Source organism: Leuresthes tenuis, unplaced genomic scaffold, assembly GCF_036924035.1.
Source record: "Leuresthes tenuis unplaced genomic scaffold, fLeuTen1.0.hap1 SCAF_9, whole genome shotgun sequence".
Lineage (NCBI taxonomy): Eukaryota > Metazoa > Chordata > Actinopteri > Atheriniformes > Atherinopsidae > Leuresthes > Leuresthes tenuis.
In genome coordinates, this window is record NW_027325363.1 from 17,866,572 (window position 1) to 17,892,307 (window position 25,736).

General features: G+C 38.6%; 1 protein-coding gene across 1 annotated transcript in view; it reads left to right on the forward strand.

Moving 5' to 3' along the window:
- Window positions 1–25,736, forward strand: part of LOC140314437 (cGMP-dependent 3',5'-cyclic phosphodiesterase) — a 159,609-nt gene that overhangs the window by 1,782 nt on the left and 132,091 nt on the right. The window lies entirely within an intron of this gene.

Consider the following 25,736-nt stretch of genomic DNA (forward strand, 5'->3'; position numbering starts at 1 on the left):
ACTGCGTATTATCTTCCCCTTTCTCTGTGTGATGGCATTAGACACAGACAGCGCGAAAATTAGAAACTTTTTTTGCATGCCAAGTTTCAACTCCCTTTTGTTCAAGAGTTGAGAAAACCTCAGATAAGTTTGATTCTCTTTATGTCCTCTATCATCATTGGTTTTAAGTTCAATATTAGAATTCACGGGAGGATAATGGGTTGCACTCATCTCCCCACGTAGGAGACTAAGCTTCTTACGCTGAATATTTGTTGGCCAGTCCTGGCGAAAATAACTTGAATTGTGAGAGAATAATGAATCTGCCACATGGATGTCAGTGATCTCTTAAACAAAATTGGATTCGGTATCTGGGCTCACCTGCTTCCCTCGAGCCGGAGCCTGTTTGACTTGGAGATGGCACCAGTGATCAGTGAAGGTCATGAAATGAACTGTGACGCTTGCATGAAATAGATAAAACCCGATGCTATGCATGCGCAAGAACCAAGACAATTATTTTGGCTCTGAAAGCTTCAAGGGGAACAACCAGAAGGTGTTATTTGCTTGGGGGTTTGAATATCTGGATTGTAATAATGAGAGCCAGTTATTCATCGTCACAAATGTCACAAAACGGTACAGTTTCAGGAACCACCGATGCGCTCTTTCTCAGCGATGCCCTACCCTGTTGTCGTGTTTTTGTTTGGGGTTTCTAAATGGCCTTTTGGGAAACCCCGTTCATATTCAATGTATTCTGCTTATCCACTTGAGTCACTGTGAATCGTTTATCAGCCAACACACATCAGCTCCGTAGTTTGTGTATTGAACGGCGTGTGCATGTGAGTGTTTTTCAGCCTGAAAAAATATTGCACTTCATTGGACTGATGCCAGGAAGTGAGATTCCCCAGCCCCCTGCCGAGCACACACACTCAGAGAAATGCACACAAGTGCTCCACAGCAGCAGCAGCAGAGTTGTAACCCGAGCTCTGATTAGTGTGTGCATGTGTGTGGTGTGTGTGAGACAGAGAGACAGAGAAAAGAGGAAAGATGCTGACGTTGCACCGTGTTATCATCAGTAATGGCCTCATCAATACTAAAATATTCAGAGAGAGACGAGACAGAAGGGAGATGCAGATAAAGTGAAGGTAAAGAGAATGCCGGGAAAATCCTTTGTGTGTTGTTTTTCCATACTTTTGGGCCTATTTATGCATTTTCAAAATGTGTGTCAGCAAACCTTGTGGCTTAAAAGTGTTCAATTCACAGATTTATCCACATTTAGTTTCCCTTTTGTCTAAGTCCAGAAGTTACTTTGCAGTGTTCAGTTTAAAATGCATAGCTCAGTAAGATGAAACTGCTGACACAACTCTGGAATCTAGTACTAAAGTCGTTTATATTTGATTAGTTTTGTGTACAAGATTTTTACCCATTTTGCACTGATATCAGGAGGATTGTTTCAATAATGTCAAGAAAAATCCCACACTGCATTTGTCTTGCAAAAATTGCTGTCTGTCACTTGAGGTCTGAATGAGAATATTACTAGCTGACTTGCAAAGTTTAGGTACCATGAAACTCACCCAGCTGAATCATCGATACGGAATATGAGCAACTGTGAAGAAAAATCAGTTGCTGTAGCAAAAAAATCAAAAGGTCAACAGTGTGCCAAGACCACACTCAACAATGGGTCACGATCAGTATGTCATATAAGTCCATTAGCATCTTAAGCATTCTCTATGGCAAAAAAATATTGTTATTGTTATTTTTGAGCCTACACTTATCAAAGAGAAAATAAAATGTAGAACAAATAGTCTCACATGGGAAAAAGGTAGAACAGTGTGTCAAAAGTGACAAAATAGTTGTTCCATAATGTACTGGAACTGGATCCCTGGTCTCCAGGGACTTACTCCTCCACCACCCCTCCAACCTCATTGTGCACTTTTTTTTCTTTCTGCTGTAGTTTATTTTATGAATCAAGTATCACGGGGAATGGTGTATCACAGCACCAGTGTTAAAAGACTCATTGGTCTGTATGCCAAACTTTTCATGAACATTGAGGTTTATTGTATCAGTGGTGACTAAGTTGCTTCTAGGTGCAGCTTAAGCAGAACCAACACTTCTGCACATGTACTGTATTGTCCTGACACAACTGGGTTACATTGATGCACGACAGTAAACTGTGTACCTATTGTATGTCAGTCTAAACAGCACAAGGCAGCTGTCTGTGTCGCACACTTTTCTGTCTTTAGAGTAAAACAGAAATCACATTAGTAAAGCAGCTCATAGGTGATGCTCTCGATGGAAGCGTCATGATTATCCAGCTGCTCAGCCATCCATTTGTCATGTTTTCTTATTCTGAGCACGGGGCTGAACTGAATCCCAGCACAGGAGGAGCATGGGCACCCTGGACAGGACTGACACATTTACAGCCATACTGTCCTAGTCTTTGGTACACTTGAGTGTTTACACTACTGAGCATGTGGACTGTGGAGTGAAGCTTACAGAAACTTATCTCATCATAGTCTGAAAAAAATAACAGATATGTTATAATAAAAAAAACTAAACAAACAACCTAAATGTTCATTTTCACAGAGGCATTGCCACTTGATTCAGTGTCAGGTTATAAATGCATTAACTACTATGCTGGATAGATACATTGATTCTGAACTAAATTGAGTCGACTCATTGTGCTCAGTCAGTGCCACCAGAAGCACTCTATTTTACTGTACTATTAACTAGAAAGTAGGAGATGGATGTGGCAATTTACTTACATGTCATTTCGCATTGGTGTTAAACAGTGAACTCTATGTAATTAGATGATATACAACCGTCTCTATCAGTTAAGTGGAGAGTCGTTTCATACAGTCTCAGCCAATACAAACCTGGTCTTCTTCACTAAGTTTTATAGAAACTGACAGAGCACACTAATGGCTGGTTCTTGTGGAAAAAAACGGACATGTGAGTAGCCAATACAATTCTGTTTCCTCTTAATAAGCCAAATTAAGGTATGTATACTGCTTATGCTACTGATTTTTTACATAAACAGCTTTTGTGAATAGATGCAATCAAGAGTAAATGTTCTTCGACATGAAACGTCACAACTTTCCATCCATCCATCCATCCATTTTCTATACCGTCAATCCGTCGGTCGGGTCGCGGGGGGCTGGAGCCTATCCCAGCAGTCATTGGGCGAAAGGCGGGGTACACCCCGGACAGGTCGCCAGTCCATCACATAGAGACAAACGAGACAAACCACCACACACGCTCACACTCACTCCTAAGGACAATTTAGAGTCACTAATTAACCTAACATGCATGTTTTTGGACGGTGGGAGGAAGCCGGAGTACCCGGAGAGAACCCACACATACACGGGGAGAACATGCAAACTCCACAACTTTACATTCATATCTTTAATATCGTTCACATCTTTAATACCCTTTAATGTCCCTTTAATGTGTTTTTCAAGGGTTTTTCTAGAAACAGTCTAAGTTTGTCTGCCACCCATGAATAGCAAACCTGGCCAACTGGTCTTACGCGATGACTGATTTTGACACCTTATTAGGAGGAGTTATTTTAAAGGCAGAGGCTAGAATTAGACAGGGGCTACGGTCGCAATTGTTGTTTAGAGCAATCATTCTTAGTGGGGTGATTCAAGAGGAAGAATTCAATTAAAAAGTTATGGTATTGTAAGAATACAGCCAGAAAATGAATTTAAGTCAACACTGTCATGCCAAAGTGTGTATGTGTGTGTGTGTGTTTGTTTGTTTGTGAGCGAGCAGAGAGGCGTAACAGTGAAATGAGTTTGACAGCTCCCATGGTTCCCGGGTTTGGCCCCAGCAGCTCTCGTCAGCCTTCTTATCTCTACGGACTGCTGCCACAGACAGGTGTTTGTGTGTGTGTGTGTGTGTCTCAGATTGTGTGTGCGTGGTTACATTTTCACATGTAGGCATATTAGTGACGTATATTCATACATACAGTCTGGCTGTAATCAGATGGGCAGCCACAACTACCTATGTGTTTTTATAAGTGACCACAACTGTCACGTCTGCGTGTGTGTGTGCGTGTGTGTGCGCCCCTCTGAGAAATCAAGGTGGAAAAGTGAGGCAGCTGTGTTTGTGTCATGGAGCTTTGGTCTAATTAGAAAACAGTATCACGTCTCCTCCATGCGTGGTGATTGGAACTGAAGGTGTGCTGCTGGCTGCAGTTCTGGCAGTCTGTGGGAAGTTTGTGCTTTGTGGCGCGTCACAAAAATACTTTTAAGCACTTCCTGTTTAAGTGTGAAGGACATGCATACTTTCAGCTTGTGCTGTAAGGACCTGCAGGAATTATGAATCAAAGCATAGAAATTACTGTCACATTTGTCGTGTTTTACGTTAAAGAGTTTAAAGTGTAAAAATGATCCACTACCTGGGCTTGTATAAATTTTTTACACTGACAAGCAGGATAGTTGTTGGAATTAGGCCTCTTGTGACAAGAATATGCTGGATGAAAGTGATCAAATTGAAGCTACAGTTGAATAGGTGAGTATGGTCTAAATGATAGAAAATGGCTGATTTGAATAATGCATGAACCTAAAAAAACTCATTTGCACAGCCCAAATAAGGCCAGTGTTCAGAGTGTGGCCACCACGGTTTAGTCCTCCTGTTTCTGTATTCTGTTTCGTTTCTGTTAATTAAAGGGAAAAAAAACAAAAAAAAAAACAGGATTTTTTTGTAAGAGGACTGAAATGACACTGTAGTTAATCATATGATTCTGGTTAGCTGAACTAATTCAATTCTGTTGTTTGCAGTGTGCGCGAGTGCCATTAGTCTGCTGCTGTGGTAGGTGTTATTATCATTTCCACTGTTTTTGTTGCCAATATTACAGATATTCATCATGGGATGCTTTTGTGAATCCACAGGTTTTGGTTCTGTTGCCGGTGACGCTTTAGCAGATGCTTTTACAGTTGTTTTGCTTGGTAATTAGGGTTTTGCATTTGAATCTTTAGCTGTTCGATTAAAAATGAAACCCATATTGCTGTTACTACAGTGGTTTTTATTGATGCTGTTATTGTTGGCAAGGTTGTGCTTTGACTCTACGGTAGGGATGCACAATGACCTAACCGCAGGGCTCTTTTTTGTTATTGATCAGCTTCAATTGATCAGCCCACATGGAGATCAAGCAATAAGTGTTGCATTTGGGACATTCACAGGTTTTATAATCAGCTCTGCATACAAAAACACACATTACACTTCATATGCTAAAGTAATTTGCACATAAATCCTTATTGTATTATCTGCTAACCACTGTTCATCCAGTATTTTTACATACATTCCAGCTGCACTCAGCAGCTATTTTAAAGCTGATTGACAAATGGAAACACGTGATAATGGATTACAGTCACATGGACAGTTATTTATATATTTGATTTTATTTGTACATATTATATATATTATAGTGTGTATCTGTGCACTGCATGTCTGTGATCAATTATTTCTGATACATTTTTCAACCCCCTTCAACCCCCTTGTTTGGATTATTGAGTATGTGTTGATCGTTCTTTATTTTCTCGCTTCCTGCTCTGACTTTTCACATTTCAACCTTTGAAATCCCACCTGGCTGACAGACAAAGAGGGGAGGCAGGTGTGTTAGAGAGAGGAGGCTGCTGAGATGGTTTGATGATGAAGGGCAGGTGTTTCTTCCAAATTGGCCATGTTGCTCGGCAGCTAATAGGGTCACAGGTTGCGCTTTATATAGGGCATCATTTTCATTGTATATCAGTCTCAGGTATATTTTCTTCTTTAATCTATCTTGTTACTGTCTTTATACCATAGTTTATGTGAACATGTTTTTCACTGAGCCTGTCTGTAAATAAATGGTGTCTCATGAAAACATTTTTTGAAAAGTGTATTACAGATGTGACGAGGCTGCAGTCACAGCATTTCTTCAGTTTTTCTTTTTTCCTTTTATGTTGAGGACATGGTTTCGTTGTGGTCCGTTGACAGCTGAGTGTTTAGTTGTGAACGGCATCAATCCAAATGATGTGATACTTTTACATGTATCAAATGCTCCCCTGCTTGTATAACGTTTTAACACTGGGTACATTTTCTTAAAAATACAATCTGTGATTCAAATATCAGGACATGTTAAACTTAACCCAGATGTCTTTAGCTGAGTAGGAACTACTGAGCAACATCTAATTTCAAGCTCTGAGATATTGGGATATTCCTTTGATACTGTTTGAAATGATCTTGTATTGAATGATGCCAAAAAAATGTAAACTCAGATAAGTTGAGAAATGCATTTCTTTATAATCTATATATGGTAAAAGTACTTTGTTTTACAAGTGCTTGTTTAACCTGTGTTGTATTGTTGTTTTGTCGCTAAATTTAACTTATAATGCTAAATACCATCCTGGTGAGTACGATAAACTATTATACTTGCTAAAGTTATCATACTCCAGAATGCTGACTATTTGATTTGCTCTTTCCAATTGCTCTCTTACCAGTGTTATAGAAAGTCAGTTTAAATAATTATTTTTTTTCATCATCTATGTTCTTTTACTGAGAATTTACCTGTTTTGATGATTTAGAGTTTTAAACCCCTCACTGTTCACCTGCTCACAGACTAGTGGTTCCCAGTCTTGTATCTCCTTGCTCGCAGTACTGCTGCTATTCATTTTCACCATTTAATACAGGCTCAACCCACCGAGGACACAGATAATTGCAGTTAACCAATGCTCTATTAAAGAAATAGCAGTTCTCGGTGCTAGCTCCACTGGGATTGGCACATGCTTCAAAGTGCACCTGTCCTGCCAAGCACCAGTGTGAAGCCATTTTTATGACCTAATAACACTCACACCATTATTGGTTGTCTTAACTACACCATGTCTAATGAGAGCAGAGCTTAGAGACAGGGTGAGCAAAAAATAAGCTGTCATTATAATGTAGAGACAACCAAAGATTAGTTATATTATCCCAGAAACTTTGTCAGAGTCATTGCATCTGATTATTTTTCTAATCAACAAAAGACTTGTTTGTTCCTCAAAATGTGAGAAAATGGGGGAGAAAAAAAGAGAATTGTGATATCCAAGAATTGATTATATTTCTTTTGCCGTCAGATGGTTAACAACTAAGTATTTACGATTTAAGTGCCATGTGTTTGAGAGCATTCAAGTATGGTAATTGACAAGAGATTGCTGCGGCAATAGAGCTAAACAAAATTCAATATTTTGAAAAAAGCATCGACTCTGCCTTGACTCAGCTGTCCAAAAGACAGAGAAGTGACCTGAAACCTAATGAATAGGGCAAACAACATAAACAGCCCAGTCTCACGACACGGAGTCACATGAAATAGTCACATCACAGAAAACATCACAGAACTTTGTATTTGTGCTGATAACGCAGAAATTTGCATTTTTAGATACCATCCAGTACAACTTTGAAAGTAATGTTTTTCAGTAAGACGTCTGGTTTGTGTGTCCAACATGTTTAGTGTGTTAAACTGAGGGTGCGGGACTCCACAGCCAGTAATCCAGGAAAAGAATATATTGACGCAGTTATCACACTTATTTAATGTGAGCCATAATGTTTTCCGAACCTTAAACGGCTTATTTTTGGTGCCCGATCATAACCAAGTGGTGACAAAACTGTGACAGAAAAGTGAGCGAAAGCAGTTGCAAGTTTGTGTCTGTGAGCACGAACCGATAGATTGAATTTATGTGACTGTTTTGTGTTTTTCCTTGAGACTAAGCTGACATGAAACAGCATGTAAGACAGAGATGAAGCTGTTAAAGATGACAGAATGAAAACATATCATAAAAGCTTCCAGGAGGGATTTAAAAGAGGTTTCAGACTTAGAGTAAAAGCCTTGAAGATACTCACCCTGAGAGATTCGCAGGCTGATTTAAAACACCTGATCAGAAACAGTTCTCCTGTCGGGAGACCACTCGGGCCACTTTGGCTCGACTCAACATCAACAACCTTAAAGAACCAGAAACACTGCTGTGTTAGTCTTTAAGTATAAGCAATGCTCTCTTTAAATTTACACTGAACCTTAAACACAGCATGCCCACTGTGTTTCAATTCAGTTGAAGATCTGGGAATGGATTTTGATTTAGTTTTAAAATTTTCAATAGAAAATAGAATAATAAAACATTTAAACACCTTTTTGGGGCAAGAAAAAAAAGGATTTTGTTGACAGCATTTTTTGAAGAAAAGGTGGTCAACCATTATGCTCTCAGAGGTATTCTTGGTTTGGCCATAAAGAATTCAAAGATGTCTCGTGGTTGAAATGTTCTTATTCTGGAGGAAGGTATGTAACAATAAGCACAGACTAGCATCTAATGCTCTGTACTGAGTTTCGAGGGATAAAGACCTGCGATTGCTAATAAGGCAGAAAAGCAACATGCATATTTTAAAGAGTAATAGGTCTTGTAGCATAAGTTTACATATCAGAGAAAACCTTTCTTTTTTTTTTATAAACACCACCTGACAACCAATTTTGCGAAGAATAACACCACCCCCAAAAGATAAATAAACTAAACATTTTATCATCAGATAGGGAGGTGACCTGCAGGTAACCCCCGAGGGCTGGAGTTTAAGTATACCATCACATAATAGCTGTAAATAAAGGAGTCAAATGTTCTCTCCTTGACCAAATGTAGGTTTTAAGCGACATCATGTAAACTCTTAACCTGCAGAGTATACCACTTTGTCGCAAGCGCCCTTGAGTTCAGTAATTTCCACAACAGCCGACAAACAGATGGGCACCAAAAGTTAAGTGGTGGCTGTAAAGGGTATAAATTAAGTGATGTCGGTTGAACTGTGGAAGAGGCTGGATACATTTACTTTGAGTGCGGGGTTAGTAAAAGTCCAATCTGTCACACATGCAGTCATTTTAACAAGCAAGCGCCATATACCAAATAAATGACGTCAAGGACTGACCTCAACCAGCTGTTAACCAGAATTACTCTTCAATGGTTGTATGCCTCAAACTGGGAGGATTTCCCTCAGCTGCCTAACCACTCAAGTTGCAGTTCATGTTCATATATATGTATGTATATATATATTTACAGCAGAGACTTTAAAGGAATTCAAACAGAGGTTTTTAATGTATTAGTGATTAAATAAAAAAGCTTCTGCTGCTGTATGAGCAAAACACAGCAAACAGCATAATGAAACGACAAAATAAAATGTATCACAAGCATAACATCTCAGAAAAAAAACAGAACAGAATATTTTTTTTACATATATATATTTCACAACAATAAAACTTAAAAACAGCTAAAACACAACATCTGAAAAAAAGCCACAACATTTTTTCCGTGCCTTCACATTTTCAGTCATTTTCTTGTCATTTTGGTTTTGTACGTGTTGGTGTGTTTTGCGCCGCAGGGCCACCTTAAATGACAGCAGGCGATGCAAGTGTGGATGTTAGTGCAAAGAAGCTCCAAATAAAAGGGGGGGAAAAATGGATATGAAGTCTTTATATTCATAATCCACAAGCCCTTCAACAGATTTTGTAACAGAAAACCAGAGAGCCTTCAGCCAAGCCTGCTACATGCATTGGTATAAAAGGCATAAAATTATAGTCTTTAAGTTTGAAGAGGATTTGACCTTTCTATCATAGTTTTGTACTCTTGTACCAAACACAGTGGCAAAGAGGCCAGAAATTGCCCCTGGATAAAATAGAAAGTTGTTCTTGACTCCCACTTTGATTCGAGCTTGAAAACACTGTCCTTTAGGCAAAGTACGAGGGTTTAAGATGAGATAACACGCACGCGTGTTTTCACATGCTGTCGCATGCTGATTTCTTTTTAGTCTTGCTTAAGTGCTATGAAGCAGTTGGGTAAGACGGGGTGAAATTAATTTGCATTCAGACAGCGTTTTGATAGTTTGATTGGCTGTTAACGCTGCAGTATTATGACATTCTAATTACATGCTATGGAGCCACCCCACTGACAAATTCCACGTCTGAGTCTCTTATAACCCCTAAATGATAACACACTGAGACAGACACCAGCAAACATACAGACACACATGCAAACCCTGGTTTGTATGGATGTTAAGTTCATAATTAGATTTTAAGCTCATTTAGCTTCCTTGTTGTCAAGAAGTAGGCTAAACGTCTTAGTGTTTTCTTCCTGTGTGTGTGTGTGTGTGTGTGTGTGTTAAGCTTTCTGTGATTCTTTGTAATTGTACCCACATCTGTCAGTATGTCTCTTTTCATTTTCTTTTCTCCTTCATCAGGGGCCTCGACTGGTCCCCTTTGACACTTGTCACAATTCAAGCCCACTCACACACACTCGTGCCTCCACGTGCACAAGCGCACACAAACAGGCAGACATACGGTAGCTCGTTGTAACCGCCAAGGGGCATTTTCTTTCTGTCTCTGTGATTCTGCCTCTCGATGTGCCTTCTGTCTTTTTTCTTTGCTTCTTAAACATTTCCCTTTCAAACCAGCTCAAGCAAAAATGAAGGTGTTGAGCTGCCAACAGTGTATCTGAAAAGTGTGCACTTTTTGTACATGTGGATCTTTAAGCATGTCTGCACAGACGTCCTGTATATGCACAGCACTGCAGCCACGGCTGATACTACTCAGGATGTTCCAAGTCTCCATGTTTTATTGTGTGTTTTTATCCACATGGAGCTGACAGATATAGTTTTGGAGATGTCTCCAGGTGCAGGCTCCCTCTCAAGATCAAAGTAGTTATGGAAAGAGTTTGTATATCTTTGATAGCTCTAACCTTTGGGCACCGTGGAGAGGAGGGAGAGTTTAAGTCTTTGATGGGTCCATTTCACCTTTTTAAAGTCTTCTTTGGGAGAAGCTTCCTGATTGCGGGGTGGATTGATGTCTCCGAGAGGGCATACATGCTTTCATCTCTTTTGTCTACATCTGTCTCTCTTAAATTTTTCCTCTTCTGTTGTCTGTGTCGGTTGTTTTCTTCTCAGTGGTGAGATTGCAGAGCGAGCCCGGTCCTTAACTAGTAAGTCTGGGATGCTACTTTGATGTCCAACAATTTCAAGCCAATAATGAGGAGGTAGATGTAGTTCTCATTAGTGTCAGCGTTTCTTGAATTATAGTTCCGCCTCATGTTTGCTGATGGTGTTTGCTCTGTGTTGACTTATTTTCTGCCGCCCAGTTAATCAAGCCACTTGTTTGTTCTGACAGATAGGCTGCCTGCAGTTGGTTTTCACAAATGAAGCCATGCAGGACCCTTTCACCTCACACTCTCCTCTGATGTAAATTAAAGAAATCAGGATGACTGCAGTCAGTGAAACAACATTCAAAAGGGAGCTCACTGTTCGTGGGTTTAGCCATTGATTATGAATTGCGTATGTGAAAGTCCTCTGTGTGCAGTTTTATTGAAGGAGCCATCGTATTAATGCGTTGACTTCTGGGCCAAAAGGGGGATCAGACTTGTGAAACACTGAGTCAAGAAGAAATAAAACTGAGTCAAGAAATTTGTATCAAGACCCAAAGTAATACACAGTAAATTACACAACAAATCACTGTAATCGTCATCTCTTTGAGCACAATTTAAACTGGGCCTTCTGAAATAAATTGGTGTCCACACAACTAATTGGGTTGCTGAATTACTGAAATGGCTCTAATGTGTGAGACTCCCAATGTTTCATGTATTTCTTGATCTCAGAATTGAGAGCACTGAATGATTCTTCATTACAGCGTTCGTTGGGTCACTCAAAAAAGGACAATCAGCAAAGGTCCTGACAGAGTGAACAGTGAGTCCGATGGAAATTTTCCATTTTTACCTTCTTTTCTCATGCAGCATATTATTCTCCCTTCTCGGTCCATCTGTCCCATTTGCATCAATCTCACTTTTACCATTATCCTGGTGAAGCTGTTTAAAAAATGCTGCTACTGCAGCTGTGGCAGAGAGGAAAAGGACAGTAAGAGCAGGTGATATTCCGAGGTCCCTTTTATGTTTGTTTTTTTCCCATGTTTTTTTAATGTTAGATACATCAGTACAGAACATCAAAACTGTCTACCCATCTCTCCTTTCACCTCCCTTTTTCCTTTGGTCTCACTTTAATGCTTGCTAATAATATGTTTGGCATCTTGTTGTCAGTTGTCATATTTTTGATTAGCTAGTTTCTTATTTTAGTGAATGCAAGATGAAATGTATCACTAAAGCACATTTATCTTAAGCATTTGATGATAATGCCCATTTAAATTTACTGTCTGATGGTCCTTGAATTTTCATGTATTCTGATGTGTTTTTTTGTAGTTTGTCTCTACAGTCAGTAATGTGGCATCAGAGCATATTTATGCAGCTGAACATTTGACATTTGTAGAGTTCACTCTAAATGGTTACCTGTACACTGAGATACAATGCTGCAAAGTCTGAACACATGTTGATGGTTTACTGCTCATTATGGTGATCTTAGAGCTAACTAACGATATTTCACAGCTCTCTAGCTTATTAGGAATAAAAGAAAAATATAGAATTTCCATCCAGGGTGTATTGCCCAATGACAGCTGGGATAAGCTCCTGCCACCCCTGAGTTAGATTAAGGGAGTACAGAAATGGATGGATATTTGAAATTCTGTTTTTCAACTCTTGAAGGTGTCCCCTGAATGTCTATATTATCATACTTTAACTATGCCGGTGCTGATAATATGTTGTCACTGCAGCAGTTGACACTGAGATTGCTGTATTAATGATTTCTATGGATTCTACGTGCATTGGTGATTGAATTACTTGGTTTTGGTCTGTATACATTAACAGCGATGTCATGATTTGATTGCATTGGTGATTAGACTTATAGTACTGTGACCACCACCCCACCTCCTCTTTATTCCTGTTTATCATTTAAAGTGGTCTTGAGGAATATTTCTTCAGGCTTTTTGAAGGTCCTTCAAAGTCTTTCTTATTTCTTCCACTTGATTCTTTTCAGACCTTGTACCAGAGCATTTTTAGAGGAATGCGTTTTTTTCCCTGTTTGTTTGCTAACCACTTAACGCTGCTCTATGAATCATTCAAACACTAAAATGATACCTTACCCAAAGGCTTAACTGGTGTTGTGTCTACACAAAACAGACAAACTTTCAAAATTCCAGTAAATACTTAACAGTCAGTTTGTTGGACCAACAACTCTTTGCTAAAGCCTCATCAGAAATGGTCTCTATCGATGGGTGGCTATCAAATAATTTGAGGAATATTTGTACATGTTTAAGTAAATTGCTGCACTTGTTTTCTTGGTGATATACAGACACTTAAGACTTTTAAAACAGCACTGTACACTGAAAAAAATACTTTCAGTAAGCAGAGGATGTTTATGTTTATGTTTATGAGGAAATTTGTAGAATGACTCATAGCGATGGAGAGTACACGGTTAAATAGAGCGCTGTTTTGGAATGAAGCTAAGTGAATTTACTCAAATCTTGTACTTTAATATGGCATTTGTACTTGTATTGTATTTTTCCAGGGTTAGTTGTGATACTTGATACTCCAGCAAATATCTAAATGTAAAAGTCTGCAATATCTCTAAAGCAGTGATGAGCCAGGGATGAACACATCCAGTCAGAAGAATGACATCGCCTGAAAGTGAGCATTATTTTATTAGTCAACATCTCATTAATATCGAACATGTGGTACATAGTTTTTGACGTTGTACACGAATCTCAAATATTTATTAATTGAATAATTCAATTTAGGAAGTTATTTTCTGAGTTTTCTTTCCCTAACTTTGCGTATGTACGGGATAAAAAATGTTGCAAGAAAGAAAATGGTAGCTCTCCCCTCCAAGTCTATTGGCAAGCTAAGAACAATAGAAAAAATACACAAAGTCAACAGCTCAACCTTTAAATGCTCATCCTCACTCCTTTTAGAGGCCACTGCTGACCAGTGATTGGGTGGATTGTGTCTAGGTAACAGCCAACGTTTAGGGTCACAGCAGGTACCAGTAATTGGAAGGAGGACAGGAGGAGGACCTGAAACATGCATCCCTATAGGGAGTTTAACAACATTTATACATTTTTCTAAATAAAAGTTTTGAATGCTGTAAATATGAAGCCCTTTTTCCACATTTTCCACACACAAACTCAGCTCCAAACTTTTACCCTAAGCTCAGTAAACATGAACTCACTTTAGGGTCGGCCTTACAGTGAGCACCATGCCCACTCTGAAGATTTAAAACAGACACACAGCACAAGCACACAGAGATACACACTGACACTGTGGAGCATGTATGAATACTGTTCAACTCTCAGGCTTTTTCCTCCTGGTCTCCCTGTCCTGATACATAATACATTACAACTGAGACCAAACGGGCCCTCGTCTGGTTTCACTTTCTCACCTCTTCTACCTTAATTTCTCTCATCCAGTGTTTTCACCTCCTTTCTTAATCTCCCAGCAATGATGATTTTGTTCACTCTTTCACCATTTTTCTGTCACCCTCTTGTGATGTCTTGTTATTGGTATGTGTTGCTAGGTCCCAGCAGTGATTTATTCATAAATGTTCACTGGCTAGTGTTTCCCAAAATACAGGGACAGTTGGTTTACAACAGGAGTCTTTCAAGAGATGTGGGAAAAGACAGAAAAACTACGAAGTGGACTGTGATTGTTATAATTTTCTTGGACTGAGAGAAGAGCTGCACTATCTCAAGTAAAGCCTATAAAATGGCAACTCAAGTACTCAGAACTATAATTAAGTCAAGAGGCTAGTACGGATATTTCTTTTTTAGCAATGAAGGCTTCATGTTCAAATAAGATCAAAACACCAGATACGTAAAACATAGACAAACAAGCTTCTGCTCACTTAATAACTGAAGCACCTCAAGCAGCACGCAGATGTTTTGTGTTACTGTTTAGTACAATAACAATCAAGTATTATTCAGCACTTGATATTCAAAAGGTCTAAATCACTCCAAAAGTCCAAAAGCAACTGGCAGACATTGAGTCTATACGTCCAACATTGGAGGTGGGTTGTTCTTTTTTTTTTTTTTTTTTTTTTCAAATATTTCGAACCTCAATTTTGAGATAGCCATACAATTTAAAGGAATTAGCACATGCTTGATTTACTTGAAGTATTACCAAAGCTAATTCTGAGCTGCTGTAGCCGTGTCCTTGATAATATACACACAGCTCTTAATTTCCTCACATGAATAAAACAACTGCGTCTCACTGACATCTCTGATGGTACCATCACAGGATGGTGGGAGACAAGAACTTAGTTGGATGTTCTGGTGAAATGAATGAAACAAACAACACTGCCTTCAATGTCATTACGGAACAATTACCATTTGGTGTCATATACTTGTGTTAAAGTCTATTTTTTTGTTCTTTTTGCCAGACCATATGCGTCCCATTAACAAAGGTTTCACAGCTCAGTGGTCGGGGACTCCTCACCAACACAAAAACAAAATGAAATAGATCAAAATGGAAAAGAAAAATTTGTAGCCCACAAGAAAATACTTCTCTGTTCTCACTATAATGTATATCTTATTGTTTAGTTCTGTTTTATGTCTTTTATTTTTTAAGTTTTTAGTTTATACATTTTTTAAACTCTAAACTCTAAACTGTTGAGCTGCCTCAAACTATCTGTGATTGGCCCCAAACATCATGATCACAGCACCCTTACAAATAAATGTTCAAATGGACATAAAATGGCTTCACAGTGAAAAGAAAATACAAAGACAAACAATAAAATCCTCCAAATGCTTTTTGCAGCTGTCTGGTAGCCTCTTGGGCCAATATGCTGGTACCACTTTATCATTGTTCAATCTTTTTAAAGGTTACAATGGAATGTTTATTCTCTTGTAAAAGGATTTAGGTTAGGACTTGTTACTGGCCAGTTTAAATCAGTCCATCTTTTCTTTTTCAACCATTCTTTCACACCATTAGATGTAACCAAAACCCCCTCCTGACAACAGGCGTAACACTCTTGGGTAAAAAACAAGTCGGTAATCTTCTGATTTCAACAGTTCTTGCTTATAGTGCCAGAGGCAGCATAAGGGCCCCACAACATGAAATGACTCCCTCTCTCCCATGTTTTACTGTCAGTAGGATTCTTTTTTTCCCCTGATAGTTTTGGTTCCTCTCTGATAAACACAGATGCACTGAATTCGCAAAGAACCTCACCGTGAGATGATCATGGTTCTCTACTTTATGATATGATGCATACAGAAACCATCACTCCAGATGGGCACAGCTCTGCTGAAAGCTCAGCACCCATTGTGACTTCTCTCATTGAGTTTGTTATTTGTGTCAAATTATAGACGTATCTTATGACTGTAAAACTTGATAACTTCACAAACCTTTGGGAGAAGGACTTTGAAATCGTTGGTGATAGTTTTGTAACCCTTAGAAAATGTCATGATTTGTTTAATTACAGCCCTCCTGCTGCTCTCTTACACCACTGTGGAAATTAATGTGGAGAAAGTCAGTCATCTTTTTTGGTCAATTCACATCATGCAAACACTGAAAACCAAGTACAGATGAGTCTTATTTTTTTAGGTAGCCTGATTTTATTCATTAGCTTGACAATAATTGTGTCCTACTTATCATAGGTGTGTAGTTTTAACTTCACTAAATGAAAGTCTTTTTAGTGATTGGTGCTTACAAACTGTGTAAACATTTCTTTAAGTACTTTATTTCTGATAATGTTCAAATTCTAAGCAAAAAATTGCCAAGCAGTATACATACCCAGGCCTTTCCCCTCTGTGAAATATTACCAAATGGAAGATTAGCGAGTGGTCTCTGCTCTCTGATATTCAGTGTTCATGAATAGAGATAATTAGTGTCCTCTGCTTCTGTTATTTACTACATGTAAATCTTTTTTTTTTTTTTTATGTAATGCCGCTGTATCTTTTACAATATTTAAAGTTGCCGAGGGGCATTTGTTTGACCTTCACGGTGTTGAATAATGTTTACAGGTTCACACAAGAAAGCTACTTTCACATTAATCCGCTGAAGAGGGTCTGAGTTTGAGACATTTATCATGGCTACTTAGAATGTATTAGTACATGTCTGATTTGGGTTAAAATAAATGGTTCTGGTTTATGGTTAGGCCTAAAAGTCCTTCTAATAAGACACTGTCATGTTGATGGAGACCGTTTTGGTACCTCTGATGCAGAGCCTAGAGATGGCATATTCTTTTAACATAATGTATCAGTTTCTATTAACTGCTTAAAAAAAGTGACCCATGAGGTTTGTTTCTGAGAAGAGGACAGTCTCTTCAGTTCAGAACAGCATTTGCTTGGTTATTAGATGGTCTTTATTTAGCTGTTAAAAGCTAAATAAAAGAGACAAGTTGCTGGACCTTTTGGGAGATGAATGTTATCTCTTTTCTTTCAATTAGTATTCTAGTTCCTCAGAGGTCCTCTGTCTTTTTTGTGTTTTGTTTCCATTTGGGAAAAGGTGCACCCTCAATACCCTCAGACAGATTTCTAACTGGGTACTGATAACATTGTTCCTCTGCTCTTTAGTCTAGAGGATGTGACATCCATGATTTTATTATGTAATTTTCTATATTTTATCCATTTGAGGGTTGCAGGGGGGCTGGAGCCTATCTCAGCTGCCACTGATTGAGATACAGGTTACACCCTGGAGAAACACGGAGAAAAAACAAGATGAAAAACCACGCATTCTCACATTCACTCCCACAGCCAATTTAGAATCGCCTAAAATATATGTTTTTGGAGGGAGGCAGAAAGCGCCTAGTGGGTGCCCAGAGAGATCTCCAGAGAGATCTCCAGCCAGCACGGGGTGAACATGCAAACTCCACACCGAAAGCCCCCAGTGGAGATTTGAACCAGGAGCTATCTTTGGTGAGGGGTAGGTGCTAAACACTTTACCACTATGCAGCTTGTCCTTGCTTTCAAAAGACAAAAAAAAGGGTATTAAAGATGTTGATGTGTTTGACCACGGAACGGTTTCCATTTTGACATTTAGTCCATCTTAGTTCATCATGAGCTTTGGCCAAGAGAAGACAATGGCGTTTGTTGCTCAAGTTCACATGTGAACAAGTAGTTTTACAGAAAAAATTTTCAAATTGTTAACCTGGAAGTAACTAACAAGTAGGAAAAAAAATCTTGGAAATACTCTTATTTATTCATATTTGCTGAAATGCAAAACAGGAGTGTTGTGGACTTTAAACTGAGTGTTAATCTGACTTAACTGGACTTGGCAGCTGCCACTGTGTAAAAAGTTATAGTGATCAGTGTGCCAGATAACACAAAATAAACATGTTGGTCTACATTAAGAAATATCAATTATTTATTGTTCTGTGAGCAGTGATTAATTATCTGTAAATAGCTAAGCTTAATTTGCATTATATAGGTTGTTCTTGTGGTAATTTATTCCATCCTTGCACTTCTAAGTCTCTGCTAGAGATACTTTTGGGATCTTGCTCTGACGGCCCTTTGGCCTTTTTACTTAGTGTGGTTTGGTGTCAAACTCTTTAAAAAGTTCTGACAGTTTCGACTTTGTTCTATTTTACCATGTTTGAGCATAGAATTTTAACTTTGCCTTGATCTAAGATTCAACACTGTTTAATAAAACAAATCTACAAAGAGTCACTTTGTTACCCCCCAGTTTTGTCAATGCTACATTGACTCATGGTGAATTTATCTTATAACTATAGTTATCTGGTGTGCTACAAAATAGGACTGTTGTTATGGTTACCCACCACTTGTTGCATTTTGTGCACTGATTTAGAAATAATGGTTGAACTGTTCGCTGGAAATAGATTTGAGGTGCCTTTATGCAATTTCTGCCTGATGCCTTCACATTCGACCACAAGCCTATTTATTCTGTGGTCATGGTACATTGTTTCTGAATGTCTTCAATTACAATAGATGTAATGTGTTGGAGGGTAGTGTTTGTAGTAGATGATGGAGATACTAGATGGCCATTACAGTTAGCTGTATTGTCCAATAGCCACCAGTTTACCCAGTGAGCTGCCAAATTGTTTCCTGTCAGTGTGTGTATGTTTGTCTGTGTGAATGACAGCCGTGTTGATCTTGTGAAACCAGCTGTGAGGTGTGTCTTCCATCAGCTTTCCAACAGGAAGGATACACAGACCCATTAGAGAAGAGAGGGGAGTGACCTAATTGACCAACAACAGGACATCAGAGTTGACACACAGTGGTTTCCATCCTGAGCCAGTCTCCCATCCCCTTTGCACTTTGTGCTCCAGTTATTATTATTCAAAACATACATTTCTTGTTATAAAGCACTGCTCCCATTCTGGCAAACATAGAAACTGCCTAATTGTCACATACACCATATGCCATCCAGCATATGGATATATGAGCTTTATAGCCATAGCCAGTCTCATCTCATAGCTAGCTGCACCTTGTAATGAGGTTCAAACACATTTATTCTGCATACCACACTGCTCCTGTGCTACTTGCTGCTTTGCTTCAGCACCTCCTGATAGCAAAAGATATTTGAGAATGTTACGAATTGTGTGAAATTCTTGGATTTTGAGGAGTTCTGGATGTCATGTTTGATTTATGATACCCATTCTCCCACTGTCTCCATCCTCTCTCTATTCCCTCCCAACGTCTGTAGTTCCATGACAGCTATTAATAATAGATGGCACTGACTGTGTAAAATGTCACTTGCATGCATATGAGTAAATTGTCCTTTTTAGAAAGCTAATCCTGACAAATTACTTTGAAGCATAAGGCATTTGAACCCACTATTAGCCTCTGAAATGTGTTTTTGTGTGTGTTTGTGTGTGTGTGCGCCTGACTATAAATTGTTATTGTGGGTTGTTAACCTTCATTAACCTTCTTTCATTTCATTGCTTTTTCTTCAAATGCCATCACATATCAGCGATAATGTCAGACACTGTAGCTCTTGAGCATACACCAAAGCACAAAGTCGTGCTCAGACAGGCACCCTGTCTCTGTCAGACACACACACATATCGAGAGTACATTCCCGTCCACATATGTTGCTGTGCAGCAAATCGAGTTGGAAGATTGAAGTAATTTGCAGCACACCTTCTAAGGATGGAGGGAATAATTAGCAGCTCAACTACAGATTTTATGAGATGCACACACACACACTCACACATTCTTCCCATGAGCAGGTTTTGTCTTTTGTTACTGTGAATGAATTGGATGGTGTTAAAGAGATAGCGCTAAACTGGACTCATTAAATTGAACCTTTGTTTTTTATGTGAGTGACTCAGAAAGTGACAGGGAGTGTGTGATTGAGTGAGGAAGAAAAAAGAGCCTACGACTTGTTAAGCTGCTTAATTACCTTGCCGTGGAAAATCATGTTCACACTGTAAAAGGTGCTGGATTAAATGTCAGAATCTCCTCGTGTATGAGAGAGCGTAGGGATGAAGGTGTGTGTAATATTGTGTGTGTGTGTTTATGGATGCACTCTGTTGGTGCTGCTGGCCCTCATCTCACGCTTTCTGTCATGCAGTCTCTTTGGGAGCCCTCCTCACCGCTCCATTTACTTTGCTATGCTGTCTGAGTGTGTGTGCATGTGTGTGTTTTGTGTGACTCTGTGTGTTATCTTCTTGTTTTATTGTTCTGCAGTTGCTTATTAAATCTAGTTGTGACCTTCTCCTTCTCCCCTGGTATTTTTCTCACATTCTCTTTTGTATTGTTTTTTGTTCCTCTCCTCCTTTTAATTTGTTTTGTTCATCTCTTTGTTTACGTTCTGAATCTGACTTGGTCTCTTGTGAATTTTTCTCTTTTTTTTAAATTCCTCTCTGATTCCCAGACTTTGTCACTCTAATATTTTTTCTTGCCCATCTCACACACAAAGATTGCATCTTTTTTTTTTCAAAGTAGACATGCGGTTGCTAAAAATAATTAAATAATTCATAGGTGATGATCAGAAGCTATGATATACTCCATGTATTATTTATTCGAAGTGATGATAATTTAATCAACTTTTACCAAACAGAGAAATGTTGGCAATTAAGGTTCAAGACTCTACGAACAGCACGGAGTTATTAATGTTTCATGATCATCTTGTCTTGTCCTATAAATTGATTTATTCGTGTGTTGTTCATATTTATGAGGCACATAATCCTTTTGTCTTTCCTAAAAACCAAAGGTGCTTATTTCTCAACAGCTACATTAAGTTAATTAGAAGTTGAGCTTTTTTCCTCTTCTTCCTCTTAATAACAGGCACTGACTCAGTGGAACCATGAGTAGAACTAATTAACCATATTTCCCTTCATTACTTTGCACTCTGCAGCATCATTAATGTGTAGTGGACAGTATATTGTTGTTTGGAGAGTTTTAAGAAGACATCACACACAGTTATGAACCACTTAGTCATTTTTTTTTCTAAATCTCCTGAATGTATCATTTAATTAACTCAGATTTTATTTTTAAAATATTAAACATTAACACTTAGGTGTGTTTTTAATTGTCAGCCAACACCTGGGTATTGCCTCTGTTTGCTTATCGTGTCAATATTTAATACCAGTATACATTATGTTTTTAGATTTATTCAATGTTATTTGGGTTTTTTTTTTGTACTTTTTGCTTGAAACCAATTTTATAGCTAATTATTTGCTTTACTTCTAATCAAGACTCCTTCTAATTTGACCACTCTAAATGAATAAACTGGCTAAGTCTGTATCATTGGCATCAGCTGTCTGCAGACACCAGGACTCCTCAGAAGAATTTTTTTTCTTTTAATCTTTTTTATCTGACAGACATTCCTGGTTAAACAATAAAGAAAATAAAGGAAAACACCTCTTTGAAACTCGATCCCATTTACAGTTTTGCTTACAAAGTCAGGCTGCAGCCAAAAGTGCTTATGACTTGTGTTTTGTTTCAAAAAGTCTTGCTCTCGGTTTGGGAACAATGTCAACTTTGCACAGTATTATTGAATCTTGATAGCATCACATTAGCTTTCTTGCTCATGACTGAGCCTAAAGGCTTATCAGACTCCTGTTGCAAGGTTGTGTCTAAGGTGCGCTGTATACATTGGACCTGATGAGATGGTAGTCTGTGTCTCGGAGTCAAACAATCATATGTTACCAAGATTTTGATGTCAAAACCCATGAGAATAGTCTAAATGGTTCTTCTTTTGTTGGCCATTTTCGCCTTTTTGGACAACAAATGTCCCTCGACCTGGAATCAGACCCTGGATAGTTGTCTGATTAGAGCCTAGAAGATACACATAATAAACAATACAATACATAAACACAAAATAAGATTAAAATGTATCATAAGAATGCATGAAAATGTCAAGGATTTAATGTCAATTTCCTTTATTTGATCCTTGAATGGCACTAAAATGGCATTGGGCTTTGACATGCAGTCGTACTGTAGGTTCGAACTTTGGAGCTTCAGATAAAGTAAACAAGTGAGGATCATTTTTAGGTAAATCAGCATAAAGAAAACCCATCACACACAGTTTTGATCTTACATGTTATTTTCATGCCCCTCTTTTCCTGTGTACTGTGTCACGAGCCGCTTTTGCTCTGAGGTCATTTCCAGTCAGGATATGGCCCACACATTCACTGATGTGTCAATGTTAGTTTGTGAACATCTGAGGATGCAGTGTTTACCCATTGTTTGCATTTGTGTGTGTGTGCGTGTGTGTAATGGAGATGGTAAGATCAGAGTGTTGTAGCATCAGGTTTTAAACAGAGTTTCCTCTACTTAGTGTTTGTGTCTGTGTGATATATCATATTGTATGTGCTTAAATTTACGCATTTGTGTATGCACACTCTTATCTCCAGTGTCACACAGGAACTAAACCAACACAGGACCGGAAGCCTTATCGCTCCAAACACCACCTCTGTGTTTACAAAGAGAGCAGAGACTCACACACACCTTTACTTTCCTTTGTGGCACATTCATTCAGTGTAATGAGAGGAAGCTTGGTGTTTACTGTATGATGTGTTTGCATGTTTGAGTGCGTGTGCATGCACTGATGTGTCTGGATTGTCAACAATGTGAGATCGGTTTGAGTGATAATAGTACAATATACACGGACACGTAATTGGTTTATTGTCAGATTCAGTGTGTGAAAACGGTAGTTTTTTGCTTGTTCAATTTGTGTAAAGATGATGAAATACAGCAAATCCAGTGACCAGAAAAGTAAACACGATGACATTTCCTTTAATAGATGGAGAATGGTAGTCTAATGTAGGTTCAGATCTGTTGCCTTAAGTGACCTGAACGATCTGATGGGTGTTCAAAAGTCAGATTCAAAGTCCTCATTTATACGCTTTCTTCACTGAACTCACACGCTTGTTAAGAAGGAGAGGCTGCTCGCCCGCTGAAAAATGACACTCCACAAAACTTAAAACAAAACCCCCATCCACGTGAGCAACAACTTGGCTTGACTTAAAAAAGAATCTGGCATTTGAATTTGGCAACAAACTCTTCTGTCCTTTTATGTGATCTTTTGCTCTCTTCTTAACAAGGGATGATTTTCAAGCTACCTTTTTCTTGCATATTGACCAATAAACGTGATCACTGTAGCCCAGGGGTGGAACATACTGTGCAGCAGGAATCTGTTTCCACTTTGTTGTCATGACCCGTTCAACAGTAAGGCAGAGCTAATTCGACCTGTGACGCACTATAACTCTCCAAAGGCCCAGAATAGTAACTCTTAGTTGCACGTCACATACAAGATACCGCACTGCAATTTCTATCAATGCCATCTTCCGACTCTCTGTAGATTCAGTGCATCAAATTCAAGTAAAGCAGACAATTTAATTGTCTGAGTCATACATTTTGTAATTAAACTTTCAAAACTAATAGTGCTCTTGTGATGGCTTTGTTATTTTGGAGACAGATTGCTTATGCATAAAGAGTTACTGTGTATAATTATGGTTATTTACAGGATGAGCAGCAGAATGAAATGGATGGGGGAGGTCTCTACAGTGAGGACATATAAAGTGATATAAATGTGTTTACAGACTCCCTGTAGTAAAAAGAATAGCCAGGCTGCTGTTCTGTATAGTGGGATAACAGTAGGGGATTAAGTGTCACAAACACAAGCTTGATGTGTCATTCTCCAAATAACACTGTGTGTGCAGGGTACCACTGTGACTTTAAAAAAGCAATTTATAGTTTGAATGAGTGTGCAGCTGTCTTTTTGGGCAGAAATGTTTGCATCATTTCACGTGAGTGAAACAACCGTGCTCTACAGATCTGACCTCTGGTTAGCACACACAAGAAAAGCTATTCATAAATCCACACAGTCATGCATGCCATTATTTATTCATGAGCCGTTTTGCTATCCATGCCCATAGAACTATAAATCGTGCACAGATTTGTGTACGATTTCGCTCTTCAGAGAACAAGGAAGTGTGCTTCAGCGCTCAGCAGTGTTTTCACATACCATGATGAGGCAAGGTGGAAATATCTGTATATCGGCAAACTTTTCAGCAAACTGTCCAATATCAACATTATTTTATGGCGTTTGGTTTAACTGTTTTTTGGGGGGGATTGTGGGTAGCAACATGTAGCTAATACTTTTTTGTGTACTATCTCAGCTGAGATTCCAAGCCAAGCTTGACAGACAGAATCATCTTTGGGTGTAAGCAATAATGTCTCAGCACCAGCACAGACACACATCCTTGTTCTGTGAAGTCATTGGCATGCAATTTACTAAATAAATCACAAGTATCTGATCTGTGAGCAAAGTAGTTATTAAATAAATTATTTAGCAGCATAAAGAATTAATAACGGTCAATATTCACTGTAAAGAAAAAGAGGGAAACAACATTGTATATTTATTGCTCTGGGCAGGAATTACCTTTTTATAATGGTCTTTGATACAGTGGAAACATTCTTAGTTGTCTAACTAAACACTGAACACATGTTTTGCTTGAATGCAATACTGATAAATAGTTTCTTTGGCTACAGACAGACAGTTTTGCAGACAAAAACTTTTGTTTTATTTTAAAGGAAAATATATCAGAGGAGATATAAGAGTGGAGGTGTGCTTGAGGAAAAAAAACATGAAGTTGAACTGCTTTATTGTCATACATCATCTTGTGCATTGTGCATTGTCATCGCATTTATCAGTAATGCTTTTAAGATGGAATAAATGCTGAAAATGCTGATGTGTTCAGTGACACATCAGTACCCTTTCCAATAAGCCGCACACATTTCTGTGGATCAGATTTGCTTTTAATCAGTTTTTTTAACCAATGTGATCAAGAATGAAGTGAACGGCAGCTCTTCCTTTAGGCATACAACATGGTGGGATGAACTGATTTCTGTTGATTAGTTGATTTCTGCCTTTAAAAGGATGTTGACAGACATGCTGCAGTTTCAGCAGTACATCTCTCCCCCTGAAATGAATGCATCATGTTCGCTGTTGCACTTTATGACTGTTTCTTGTTTAAGGTTTGTGTTCGAGTTTGGCAAAATAGTTTTCCAGCCAGTGCTGGGCGATGACAGCAATACATGAACTGCATGGTGTTTCTGTCTTTGCTGTGTTTTTACCTTATAACCTGGTCAGGTTTTTTTTAATGTAAGGACAAGTGGAAAAGCTGTACTATAAGGAGCTGTGGTATAAGGAGGAGGGCCCAAATGATCTTTTGCTTTAAAAAATGTACAGACAGTTCAAACATTTAGCTATGCTCAGCCCATAAAACGGGAGCAGGAGGAATTCATAAGGTCATGATAAAAGGAAACACAAAAAAATGGTGTACATAATTGTGCAATTTAGTTGCATTGCCCCGAAAAATTGTCACAAAAGACATCTAATTGACCCCCAGCTTTGGAGCCCTGGGTTGCATTGTGTGCATAACTAATGAATACATGAGTATGTTTATTTCCAGCAGGTATTGATTTACTATTTTCTTCAGTTA